Here is a 14617-nt window from a genome sequence, read left to right as displayed (position 1 = left end):
GCTCGCCCAGGTCTCACCATGAAGGAAGCGTTCCCGGAGTCCGCTGACACTTATAGAAGCCGTTCGCGAAACAAGAAGAAGGGCGCCGACGAGTTAGCAGAATTGAGGACTAGGGTGGAGGCGCTTGAGAAAAATCAGAGGGCACCTGATCAGCAGCTGTTTCTACAGGATGCACAAGCCGATGCTGCCCCATCTCAGCGAAGAAGCAGTGTCGGTTCCTCGCATCTTGACGGATGTGGAGGAAGCTACCCCGTGGATTATATCACGGAGAAGACAGATTGCGAGCTACATAAGTTATTCAGGACCGCGTCCGTTAAGGTGGCGGTCGGCTATGTGTACCCAAGTGAAGATGGAGCAATGCACCATCATATGCCCATTCCACCTGGCTGTCTTCGTGTCGGGGTGGATGAAGTTGTTCCGGGTTTTGAAACAGTGGAGCTTGATATTCCTAGAGGTGAAGATGAGAGGACACTGGCCGATGTCAAGCACGGTTTCGCCCTATGGCCGAAGAAGTACATCGTCCTTTTGCAAAGGCCACCGACTCCTACACATGAGCAGCAAATGCCATCGACTCCTCCTGGTAGCAGTCCTCGTGAGCAGCCAAGTCCACACCTACCTGAGAGGGACCCCAGCGTGAGTCCACCATCTCGAGATCCTCCGTGTAAGATAGCGTCCGTTAAGCGGAACGGTACGCTGCCTAGGAAGAGACCTAGAAAGGAGAAACCACAGCCGCCCATTGAGAAGTTACCTTGGGAAAAAAGTGTCGAGGAAAACAGGGAAGCCGTTGAGGCCGACTTGAAAAAAAAATTTGCACCGAAAGTGCCAGAGATACCTTTCGAGAAGACACTAGATCCGGCGAAAGTTGTGCGTACCGTTGAGAATCTATATGACCCTGTACCATCGCCGCCATCTGACTATAGGCGTTCTATTGAAAGGTCGTATGACAATATGATCGAGGCGACAAAACCCGTTAAATCGGGTATCAGGGAGATAAAAGGGATACACCAAGTCTACCAGCTCGGACAACAACCCGTTCAATCGGTCAACCCTCTCAAGGTGTTTGACGGGAAGCCCGTTCAAAGTTCTCGACAAGACACAACCGATTACGCCTTCGCTGAACAAGCATATCAATTTGTTCAAGGGAAAGATTTGGTCGAGAATCTTAGGAAGCTACCAACACATATGCGTAACTTGCATTCGTGGTACCTTAATGCCTCAAAGGAAGGGATCGAGACTATCATGGTGCGAGTTAGGGAAGAGCACTACTTCCAGGAATACTGTGTGAACGTTGACTTCAACGAGCTTTTCCAGTTATACAATCTCCGGGCCCTCGACAAATCTATCATCAGTTCCTATTGTCTGTAAGTGATTTATTTAATTTGAGAAGTCTTTAGCTCAGCTCGTTCATTGTCTGCAGATTATAATCCTTTGTGCGCTATATTATGCAGATCGAAGATGCTCGAATGCAAAAGGGACGAAATCACGGACATTGGGTCCATTGACCCGCACACAATGCATGTTAAAACCATAGAAGATCCCGTCTATAACAAGGATACACCGGAGACTTTGCTAAGGTTTTTGAAGCGACAACGTGACAAAAAGCTAATAATTTGGCCTTACAACTTCAAGTGATTCTTACTGTCTTATAACACATTATATTTTGCTCACCGTATGTCAAATTTTTTAACTAATGACTTATATATATGACACTACATATTTAAACGTGCGTAGGTTTCACTTTATTCTTCTCGTCATCAATATGCAAATTGGAGAAGTTGAAGTCTTTGACTCACTAAGCAAAGAACCGGAACTATACTTGTCTTGTTATTCAATGCTCAAAAGGTAATTTTAATTGTTATCGATTTGTTTCGTTAATTTCCTGCTATGAACTAATTGATAACTCTTTTATGCATTTTCTTTTGTCGGGCAGAGTATGGGCAACTTTCATCAAGGAAGATAAGTCCCATGAATGGCCACCGAGGCTGCGATGGAAGGCGAAAGTAAGTACTACTACCTAGGTCCACACACCTTTAATTATCATACTTGACGATTGTTTGATTGAATTATATTCTTGTAAAGAAATGCCCGCAACAACCACAAGGGACTGATCTCTGTGGATTCTACGTTTGCGAGTACATCCACAAAATTGTCAGCGAGAGAATGAATAATCAAAGAAATAAAGAGGTACGAAAACAATATTCACAAATTTGTTTTCTTATCATAAGTTGTGCTGAGTTTCAGTAATAGTTGTTTCATTGTGGTTTGAATATATATATATATATATACACACACACACACATATCTCATGTACTCATTTGTATCTTATTCTTTTATAGTTGGCAACAAAGCGGAACAAGCTCCCAATCGATGACCGCTTCATAGCAATAGGCGAGGAATTGGCGGGATTCTTCCTTCGGGACGTCATACCACCAGTCGCAGAGTTCCACTATGAATGAAGATGTACATGCTACATATATAGTTCACTCGAAGAGTACCACTATGCTACATGTAATAGACAATATATAGAGTACGCCTCGGAGAGTAACACTATGCATGAAGATCGATCTTCATGCATAGTGCTTCTTAATTTGCGATCTTATGCAATTACATGTGTGTTATATTATATGCACCAACTTGCTATGCATCATCTTGATCTTCATTTGCTACCTAAACCCAAACGCGTTTCTGGTGCATCGACGCGATATGAAACAAACCGATATCCCTAAACCCCTCGAAAAACCCTAAAACTTCAATTCTCTACCGCGGCAGAGATTTGGGCAAATTCCCTGCCGCGGGTGGGAACCTTTGGTACCGGTCCGTATTACCAACCGGTACCAAAGCTCCTTGGCCCTGAGCTCTCCTGGCGGCCCACGTGGAGGCACCTTTTATACCGGTTCGTAAGCAACCGGTACGAAAGGGGGGGGCCTTTAGTGCCGGATAATTTATACCGGTTGCTCAACCGGTACGAATGCCCCACTGGAACCGGTATTGATGAGAGGTTATCTACTAGTGATACTTGGTCTTTGAGAACCTATCGATAACTATATTAATGATATGTTTCACAGTATATCATTTGGGGTCTATCCATCATCATTGTTCCACTAAAAATGTTAATCTCATATGATACCAACAATCTTGTAACAACCTTTACTTATTGCCATATAGTCGGAAATCGAGACTATCAATATCACATGTACTAGCCATAGAGGCATAACTAGGGTATCTTATTTGGTGTTTATAATTCCTCACATGTAATAGGGTTTTCCTCCGATATCACGAATAACCGTAACTAATACAATTTTAGCATAGAAGCATAAACTTAATTATGAAATATGAAATATAGAATAATACAACTTATTATTGCCTCTAGGACATATTTCCTTCAGCTCTGAGGCGATGGAGCATGGCGAGCGTGGCAACACCATGGCTGCTGCTTCAGAGGTGCAAGATACGACATTCAGCCAGCGGCAACACAAGCGAGCATGAGGGAGACCGTGAGGAGTCATGGTTGGCGGTTGCGGGCGAGCCAGATGTGGTGGCATGGCTGATGATACATCCAAATTGCATCACTATTTTATATCATAATTTACTGTTATTCACTGATATATTTTATATTTAGAGATGATACTTATGTTATTTTATCTATTTTTGCATGTTTGATGATTATTGGAGAATTAACTGCCGGAGTTGGAATTCTGCTGGAAAAAGGACAGTCAAGATACCATATTTCTGAAGATCAGCGATTCCCGGAAAATACCCAGAAGTTCCAATTTTGCCAGATGCCGGAGGAAGCCAAAAGGGGAGCCTGAGGTGGGCCAGGAAAGGCCCACACCACCCCTGGCCGCGCCTAGGCGTGGTGTGGTGGCCCTGGCCCACCTCTAACAGCGTCCCTTCGCGTATTTCATCCCCAGAGAACCCTAAGACGGGGGAACCATCACGGAAATATTCCGCTGCCGCGACGGGGCGAAAAACCACAGAGAGAGAAAAGCTCTCCGACATGCAGAATTCTGCCGGGAAAATTCCTTCCTGGAGAGGGGAAATCATCGCCATTTTCACCGTCATCGAGCTGGACTTCATCGGGATCATCATCATCATCTGCATCACCAGCACCATCATCTCCACTCTGTCCCACTGTAGTATCTTGGGTTTGATCTTATCTAGTTCATAGGGGAAACTTTCCCTGTGTTAATTACTCCTTGTAGTTGATGCTATTGAGTGAAACCACTGGATTACGATTTATGTCCAAATTGTTATTCATCATTATATCACCTCTGATTATGATGCATATGATGTATTGTGAGTAGTTCATTTAGTTCTTGAGGACATGAGAGAAGTTAAGATGTTAGTAGTGGAATTATGTTGAGTAATATTTAATAGTTTGATATTTAAGTTGTGGTGCTATTCTTCTAGTGGTGTCATGTGAACATCGACTACATGATACTTCACCTTTATGGGCCTAGTACAATGCATCGTGTATTTGGCTACTAATTGTGGGGTTGCTGGAGTGACAGAAACCTAAACCCCTGTTGGGAAACCAATGCATGAGGGAGTGTACGATCTCAAAGTTTAAGGCTGTGGTTAGATTTATCTTAATTACTTTCTTGTAGTTGCGGATTCTTGCAAGGGGTATAATCACAAGTATGAATTAGTCCAAGTGGGGATAGTGCATTAGCATAGGTTCTCACCCACACACCACTTACCAAACCGATAAAGATTATTCATCTGCGTGAAGAGAGAGCACTTGACGAAATTCCCGTGTGTCCTTAGGAACATTTAGACAACATAAGTAAAACAACCAGCTTGTCCTTTGCTCTAGAAAGGATTGGACCACTCGCTGCAATTATTATTATTGTCTTTTATTTAGTTGTACTTTATTTATTTGTAATATCAAAAACTCCTGAAAAACTGTTTGCTAGTATTTACAGTGAATCCTTGATCAAAACTGCTTGTCAACACCTTCTGCTCCTCGTTGGGTTCGACACTCTTATTTAACGAAAGTACTATGATACACTCCCTATACGTGTGGGTCATCAAGACTATTTTCTAGCGCCGTTGCCGGGTAGTGAAGCGCTATTGAAGAGTGGAATTGGTAAAGGAAACTTTTACTGTAAGTGCTATTTTTATTCCTGTCTGCTGCTTTATTTCATTATGGAGAAGTCTTCATTTGACTCCCTATTTGGGAGTACTACTGCCACTGTTACGGTAGTAGATGAACCACCGTCTGCTCAGTTGGATCCTTTCAAAATACCTATGAAAATTGTTGAACGTGTTATGAATAACTGCTATTTAGGAGATGGAACTGTCCACCCTGGTGATCATTTACTCTTTATACATGAATTATGCGAGTTGTTCAAGTGTGTAGGTATTTCAATGGACTAAGTTAAGAGGAAGTTATTCTCTTTGTCACTAAAGGGTAGAGCTGCGGAATGGTAGATGCTGAAGAATGGCCGATCTTTTGGATGGGAGGAAATTGTACCTCTCATTCTAAATTCTATCCTCCTACTGAGATTCATAAAGATCAGAATCAAATATATAATTTCTAGCCTCGAGATGGAGAGAGTATTGCCCAAGCGTGGGGGAGATTGAAGTCACTAATACTCATATGTCCCATTCATGAGCTCCCCAGTAATATTGTTATTAATAACTTCTATGCAAGGCTTTCTCTTCATGATAAGGATTTATTGGATGCTTCTTGTTCTGGATCATTTACACGTATGAAATAAGAAGCTAAATGGGATCTTCTCGACTGCATTCAGGAAAATACTGAAGGATGGGAGAATGACAAAGGAAGAAAGTCAGGTATAAATTATGATTATGAATGCATTAAATATTTTATGAGAACTGATGACTTTCATAATATTATTGCTGTTTTGTTTTGTTTTGTTTGCTGTAGCATATGGCTGGATCCCAGCATATTTGTTTTGGCGAAATACACGCTCTGTTTTAATTGCATAGCACGCTCTAATTTTCGCTCTTATTGTTTTGCTAGTGTTCTAGTTTTCTAGTACTGCATTTAGCACTTGGTTTTCGATTCTAATTTTGTTCAGAGCTCATGAGTATTCTTTATTTATGTATGATTAGCTCTCTGGTCCATATTGATTTTCATCTCTGAGATTTATTTCAAATAAGTTGATTGGTGTTGGGACGAGTAAAATGTTTCATGCTTATAGTGATGCAAAAGTAAGCTTATCTAGACTGTGGCATAGACTTTGGGATGTCATGATGGATGTTGTTCTTGTCATATGCTTAGTATTTATTGTTGTGTAGTATGACTTGTCTCAAATAACTAAGAGTGCATAATGTGTCACTGAAAGAATCATGTGTTGTTTCCATCGTAAAAGCATAATATTGTGGTATTCTCCTTTGATACTTTAGTGGGTTGACTTGGCACATACTTATACCATGTTATGACTATTACTAGTCAACTAAAGCCTCTATGATCATTTAGTTTTTGACTTGTAATATTACTTTATGCTTTGATTGATAATGTTTTGTCGCTATGCATGATTATGGCCATTATTGCTCTCTTAGTTGGTCGCTCCCAGTCTTTTGCTAGCCTTCGCATGTACTGAGTATGAGCTCTAATCGTGCATCCAACTACCAAAAACCAAAGTTTGCCAATTGTGTCCACCATATCTACCTACTAGCATTATTGCTATTCCAAGTAAATTCATCATACGTTTATTTATCTTCCAAATTAAATTTTGGTATGAGAAAATTAGTCAGTACAGCTGTCACGAACTTGATGGCACATTTAATTTCTTGCACTTACAAAACTTGATCATTGTGTAACACCCCAGATTTCGAAACTATCTCGAGTGCTACTACACAAATCTAGTTACATTCGTTTTGATGAAAAACTCTAACTTTCGGCAACACCTTCTTTGTTTATCGAGATAAACATGACAACGATAACACAAGATAATATATAACTAGTATAGTCAACTTAAAATAACATCCATTCAAAATATATAGTGTATAACGACTCCACAAGCATTTTGGGCTAGAACGGCCAAAGGCTCACGTATCGTGATCATGTGAGGGTCTCCAAAACTATTGCTAAGTGACTAAGGATAATCCAGGTTTTATTTAGTATGAATATCTAATATATGTAGTGCAGATGTGTGCATCCAAGTGTTTGTCGCTAATCCCTCCCATGCATGCCGTTATGAGGAGCACCTGAAATCCAAATAAAACAACAAAGAAAAAACAAGAGTGAGTACGATATACTCAGCAAGTACAACTTAGAGCCTCAAGAACCAATGACCATCCAGCAAGAACAACCACACTCTTGGACCGGAAACAACAAGACTTTATACTTCTTTATAATGACCGCGTCTAGTTTTCTCTAGTGAGCGTCCCGGATTATCCACATGATGCTTTAAACCACCGACGACATCGGATTGAACACATGTGGCGTCCTTACCGACCTAGCTCAAGCCCACCGGATTATTCACACAATGCCTTAAACCACCGCCAATTATCGGATTGGACATGTGTGACGTCCTCACCGTCCTGGCTTTCGGAGTTAAATATAACAGTCGAGTCTTGTATATCGATAGAATCACATAACCGAACACAAAATAACACCAAGTTGAATAGGTTATCAAATCAGAAAAAATATCGAATAGCATCCAAGCAAACACAGTGGCCAAATCAAATAAAATAGGGGCTCATCATGCACTTGCCTCAGATTTGATGTTCAACCGAAGAACTACTTCTGATACCCGGATCTCCAAAACCTGTGATTTAAAATCAGGTTCAGAAACTGTTCTAAATGGAACGGTCTAATCTATAGCTCGTTGTCTTATTACTAATTCTGTCCTGGAGCTGGAATCGAAAATACTGAAACCATCTGTGCTAATTATTGGGAGGGAGCTCTGAAACTGATCAATTGAATCCTGTGTGGTTACAGCAAAACAAGTACTAATACGTACTGGCCAAACAATCCAGTTCAGATAATTTATGCACCTACTAGTACTAGTATTGACTACTGATTGGAATGAGGGGAAGCTAGCCGATGTGACTAATTGCAAGGATCTCATACCGAGAGATTTAGCTGAGGCGGGCCAGACTACAAATCGAACCAACGTGTATACGTTACCGGAGGGAGGATCTACATACCTGGCAGCAACGGACGGGGCCGAACGGATGCACGCGACGGCGATCAGGATGCCCGCACTGCAGCAGCAACCGGCGGCAGACCACGGACGAACCCTAGGCGGACTGTGGCGGCGGCGTCTGGGTGTTGGGGAGTGTTTTGTTTAGGGTGAGGACAGGGCCAAGTCCATCGGTATCTTTTTATAGTTTTTCCCTTTATTTATTCAACCCAGTACAGAGTTCAAGTTTATATTCTTTAAATTCCAGAATTTATCCAATGGACATTATTTAACGAAGCCCTAGATATTCATTTAAATTCTATTTAGCGGAAATTTATACTCGTTTCGATCAACTCGATGAGACAAAACCAACCCTGATCTTGGATTTTCCATACAGCTTATGGTTCAAAAAGTCAAATTTCGGTCAACTATAAGGATGGAGGTCAAAATTAACATTTAGGAATATCCGGGGTATTACATTCTCCACCCGTTCAAAAGAATTCGCCCTCGAATTCACTGACTCTCACTCTCACTGACGACTTGCAAAAACTGGAACAGAAAAGAAAACCATATATCCATCTCGACTCCATTGCTTGTAGACTATCTTTCCATGTTTCCCCTTTAGGACCCAAATTCACTCTCCGTGAGTAGTGCCATAGAACATGACGTTTGCTCATCCTTATGGTATCTCCTATGCATGGCAATGATTAGCTCATCTAATGGTGGTGCATCGTACCATATATGGTCTAGGCTGGATATCACCAGCTCTCCACTAAATTAAACGTATGGGCACACATTGACTCACCACTCCAACATAACGAGAGAGAATAATAAGAGTAGTCGAATGGGGGCCAGTCCATCACGCACTCAAACTATTACCTTCGTACGTGAATAGGTGAATCAGAAACCCAGGAATCTGCCACCCTCACTCACATGACAAGAAAAAAAAATTGTTTGGGGGCACGAACTAGGTTCGGGTAAAGCATATCATTATGGTAGAGGAATTTTCCACGTATTGCACATCTAAAGCATATACTTAGAGGGTCAAACCTACAAAGAAACTGAGACGAGCCTTTTTTTTCCGTGATACATTGCCTTTTAAACAAAGGCGGTATGAAGTAATAAGCTGCACTGTAATCGGAAGAACTAACAAAGGGCATAAACCAAAAGGTGTACCTGAGGGCGCGTCAGCGCGAGATGGAGTCTTAGATGCCATGTAATCGCCCGATGGTATGGGAGTAGAATAACCCCCAGGGAATTGTTGTGGCTGTTGAGGAACTAGTCTTGGAGTAGGTAACGCTAGTGGAACATGTGATGCAGGGAGGGGAGTTGCGGACCAATAGTAGCCTGGGGGTAAAGGAGTGTATTGTGTTTGAACAAAAGGAGGCGTTGACATCATCTGGACCGATGCATTAGAAAACCTACTTGGATCGGCTTCATATTTAGCTGCCAAAGAATCTCGTGAGGAAGAGTTACCCTTCTTCCAATTAATGATTGAGTTTGGGTTTCGCCGACAAACAATACTCCTGTGTTCGGTCTTGCTACAATAGTCACAAGTCCCTGAAAAGTCACATTCAGCGGCACGGTGATTTTCTCCACACTTGTAGCACACCAAACCAGGTCCGAGATCAGTACGTGCGTTCGGTGCTAAAGATGACTTCAGATAATCGTGATCTATTTTGGACTTCTTTAAATCTGACTGCTGAGTAGATCCCCTCTCGCCAAGGTAGCTCCTCTTACGATCACTACCAGTGCTAGTACGAGTTGCTTCTACCTCAGTGAGATGATACTGTAACTCCAACCCTCTAGCTTGCTCAACCACTGTGAAATAATCATTTGGCCGATTCGCTCCCATGACATGTCGGTATTCTGAATTAAGCCCTTCAAAGAATCTCCTGGATTTTTCACACTCATTACGATTAATATGGTCTACAAAGTGAACAATCTTACTAAACTACGTCTCGTACTCATCTACTGTCTTGTCGCCTTGCTTGATATTCCTCAAGGCAACATCCATCTTCTCCTTGAATGAAGTTGGGTAATACTTTCTAGTGAACTGCTTAACGAAAACATCCCAAGTAAGCTGTCCATGCGCCGGTGACCATGCTGCACGAACTCCTTCCCACCAATCATCAGCAAGACCTTTCAACTGGAACGCCACATAGACAACTCTATCCTCTAGAGTCATTAACGATGCATCCATGTATTTCTCCATTGTGCGAAGCCAGCTTGCCGCATCCATCGGTGTTCCTGATCCATCAAATTTTTCCAACTTCATATCCAGCCACTTGGTGAGCGTCATGTTTGAAGCACCTTGTCCATCACTATTACCAGATTGGCTCACTTCCTCATCTTCTCGATGACTATGCTCCTCTGCACGGCCATTGCGGCCAGCACGGCCTCGAGCCCGACCTCTACGTCTCGGCGGCATAACTATGCAACACATTACCAGTAACCAGCAAAGAAAAAAAAATCAAAAACATCAACTCATCTGCATCCTTACTCTAAAGGATAGGATTAACAAGTGAAAAGAAATCCGCGGAAACGTAAATGAGATGCATGCCCCATGAACCCCATCCTACTGTGCACGAGTGTGTCATTTTTTTTTTCAAAAGCAAATTAGTCAAATTTTAATTATTTTGGTACCCTAAAGCAAAATTTTACTATAAAAATTTATTCACAACCTATTTCAGAGATCAAAACCTAGGCTCTGATACCAACTGTAACACCCCAGATTTCGAAACTATCTGGAGTGCTACTACACAAATCTAGTTACATTCGTTTTGATGAAAAACTCTAACTTTCGGCAACACCTTCTTTGTTTATCGAGATAAACATGACAACGATAACACAAGATAATATATAACTAGTATAGTCAACTTAAAATAACATCCATTCAAAATATATAGTGTATAACGACTCCACAAGCATTTTGGGCTAGAACGGCCAAAGGCTCACGTACGTGATCATGTAAGGGTCTCCAAAACTATTGCTAAGTGACTAAGGATAATCCAGGTTTTATTTAGTATGAATATCTAATATATGTAGTGCAGATGTGTGCATCCAAGTGTTTGTCGCTAATCCCTCCCATGCATGCCGTTATGAGGAGCACCTGAAATCCAAATAAAACAACAAAGAAAAAACAAGAGTGAGTACGATATACTCAGCAAGTACAACTTAGAGCCTCAAGAACCAATGACCATCCAGCAAGAACAACCACACTCTTGGACCGGAAACAACAAGACTTTATACTTCTTTATAATGACCGCGTCTAGTTTTCTCTAGTGAGCGTCCCGGATTATCCACATGATGCTTTAAACCACCGACGACATCGGATTGAACACATGTGGCGTCCTTACCGACCTAGCTCAAGCCCACCGGATTATTCACACAATGCCTTAAACCACCGCCAATTATCGGATTGGACATGTGTGACGTCCTCACCGTCCTGGCTTTCGGAGTTAAATATAACAGTCGAGTCTTGTATATCGATAGAATCACATAACCGAACACAAAATAACACCAAGTTGAATAGGTTATCAAATCAGAAAAAATATCGAATAGCATCCAAGCAAACACAGTGGCCAAATCAAATAAAATAGGGGCTCATCATGCACTTGCCTCAGATTTGATGTTCAACCGAAGAACTACTTCTGATACCCGGATCTCCAAAACCTGTGATTTAAAATCAGGTTCAGAAACTGTTCTAAATGGAACGGTCTAATCTATAGCTCGTTGTCTTATTACTAATTCTGTCCTGGAGCTGGAATCGAAAATACTGAAACCATCTGTGCTAATTATTGGGAGGGAGCTCTGAAACTGATCAATTGAATCCTGTGTGGTTACAGCAAAACAAGTACTAATACGTACTGGCCAAACAATCCAGTTCAGATAATTTATGCACCTACTAGTACTAGTATTGACTACTGATTGGAATGAGGGGAAGCTAGCCGATGTGACTAATTGCAAGGATCTCATACCGAGAGATTTAGCTGAGGCGGGCCAGACTACAAATCGAACCAACGTGTATACGTTACCGGAGGGAGGATCTACATACCTGGCAGCAACGGACGGGGCCGAACGGATGCACGCGACGGCGATCAGGATGCCCGCACTGCAGCAGCAACCGGCGGCAGACCACGGACGAACCCTAGGCGGACTGTGGCGGCGGCGTCTGGGTGTTGGGGAGTGTTTTGTTTAGGGTGAGGACAGGGCCAAGTCCATCGGTATCTTTTTATAGTTTTTCCCTTTATTTATTCAACCCAGTACAGAGTTCAAGTTTATATTCTTTAAATTCCAGAATTTATCCAATGGACATTATTTAACGAAGCCCTAGATATTCATTTAAATTCTATTTAGCGGAAATTTATACTCGTTTCGATCAACTCGATGAGACAAAACCAACCCTGATCTTGGATTTTCCATACAGCTTATGGTTCAAAAAGTCAAATTTCGGTCAACTATAAGGATGGAGGTCAAAATTAACATTTAGGAATATCCGGGGTATTACATTCTCCACCCGTTCAAAAGAATTCGCCCTCGAATTCACTGACTCTCACTCTCACTGACGACTTGCAAAAACTGGAACAGAAAAGAAAACCATATATCCATCTCGACTCCATTGCTTGTAGACTATCTTTCCATGTTTCCCCTTTAGGACCCAAATTCACTCTCCGTGAGTAGTGCCATAGAACATGACGTTTGCTCCGTGATACGTCCATTTTGCATCACTATTTTATATCATAATTTACTGGTATTCATTGATATATTTCATATTTAGAGATGATACTTATGTTATTTCACCTATTTTGCATGTTTCATGATTATTGGAGAATTACTCACCGGAGTCAGGATTCTGCTGGAAAAAGCACCATCAGGATACAATATTTCTGAAGATCAACAATTGACGGAAAATATACCGAAGCTCCTATTTTTCCAAATGACGGAGCCAGCCAGAAGGGGAGGCCGAGGAGGGCCGCCATGGGCCCTCCCCATAGGCTGGCGCGGCCACCAAGGCCGGCGCGCCGCCACGTGGGGAGGGGGCCCACGACCCCCTCGGCCATCGCCCTTTCGCGTACTTCATCTCCCAGAAACCTTAAGGTGCGGGGGGACATCGAGGATAGACACCGCCGCCTCCTCGAGGCGGAAAACACCAGAGAGAAAAGAGCTCTCCGGCAGGAAGAAATCTGCCGGGGAAATTCCCTCCCGAAGGGGGGAAATCGTCGCCATCGTCACCGTCATCGAGCTGGACTTCATTGGGATCATCATCATCATCATCTCCACCACCGACACCTTCATCTCCACCGCTGCACCTTATCTCCGCTGTAACATCTAGGGTTGAATCTTGAGTATTTCATAGGGGAAACTCTCCCGGTGTTAATTACTCCTTGTTATTGATGCTATTGAGTGAAACCCTTGAATCAAGATTTATGTTCAGATTGTTATCCATCATCATATCACCTCTGATCATGTTCCATATGATGTCTTGTGAGTAGTTCGTTTAGTTCTTGAGGACATGGGTGAAGTCTAAATGTTAGTAGTGAACTATATTGAGTAATATTTAATGGTTTGATATTTAAGTTGTGGTGTTATTCTTCTAGTGGTGTCATGTGAACGTCGACTACATGATACTTCAACTTTATGGGCCTAGGGGAATGCATCTTGTATTCGTTTGCTAATTGTGGGGTTGCCGGAGTGACAGCAACCTAAACCTCCGTTGGTATATCGATGCATGAGGGATAGCAGGATCTCAGAGTTTAAGGCTGTGGTTAGATTTATCTTAATTACTTTCTTGTATTTTTGGATGCTTGCAAGGGGTTTAATCACAAGTATGTATTAGTCCTAGGAAGGGCGGTGCATTAGCATAGGTTCACCCACACAACACTTATCAAAACAATGAAGATTAATCAACTATATGAAGTGAAAGCACTAGACTAAATTCCCGTGTGTCCTCAAGAACGTTTGGTCATCATAAGTAAACAAACCGGCTTGTCCTTTGTGCTAAAAAGGATTGGGCCACTTGCTGAAATTATTATTCTCGCATTTTACTTATTTGTATTTTATTTATCTGCTATATCAAAACCTCCTGAAAACTTGTCTGTGAGCAGTTACAGTGAATCCTTCATCGAAACTGCTTGTCAACACCTTCTGCTCCTCGTTGGGTTCGACACTCTTATTTATCGAAAGTACTACGATACACCCCCTATACTTGTGGGTCATCAAGACTATTTTCTGGCGCCGTTGCCGGGGAGTGAAGCGCTATTGGCAAGTGGAATTGGTAAGGAAAACTTTTACTGTACGTGCTGTTTTTATTTCTGCCTGCTGCTATAATTCATTATGGAGAGATCTTCTCTTGAATTCCTATTTGGAAAATCTACTACTACTGCAATGGTAGTGGATGAGGCGCCAGGTGAGAAAGTGATTCCATATAAAATACCTATGAAAATTATTGAACGTGTTGTGGATAACCGCTATGAAGGGGATGGAACTATCCATGCTGGAGATCATTTACTGTTTTT

At 42.0% G+C, this 14617-nt stretch overlaps 1 long non-coding RNA gene across 2 annotated transcripts; it reads right to left on the bottom strand.

Annotated features, from left to right (window-relative positions):
* Window positions 1-6819: 6819 nt before the first annotated feature.
* Window positions 6820-12798, bottom strand: LOC139836145 (uncharacterized). 2 transcript variants are annotated; one of them, XR_011752510.1, is made up of 5 exons: window positions 12157-12798; window positions 11721-11774; window positions 9276-11211; window positions 7689-7742; window positions 6820-7179 (listed from the first exon to the last, which is right to left on the bottom strand). It is a non-coding gene; the product is annotated as an uncharacterized lncRNA (long non-coding RNA). The 2 variants fall into 2 exon arrangements; XR_011752511.1 differs by lacking the exons at window positions 9276-11211; window positions 11721-11774; window positions 12157-12798 and adding an exon at window positions 8125-9249 and having other exon boundaries at window positions 6904-7179.
* Between the last annotated feature and the right edge of the window lie 1819 nt (window positions 12799-14617).

The sequence above is a fragment of the Lolium perenne genome, chromosome 2, assembly GCF_019359855.2.
Source record: "Lolium perenne isolate Kyuss_39 chromosome 2, Kyuss_2.0, whole genome shotgun sequence".
Lineage (NCBI taxonomy): Eukaryota > Viridiplantae > Streptophyta > Magnoliopsida > Poales > Poaceae > Lolium > Lolium perenne.
Note: the sequence above shows the minus strand (reverse complement) of the source record. Positions and strands in the feature narration are given on the sequence as shown.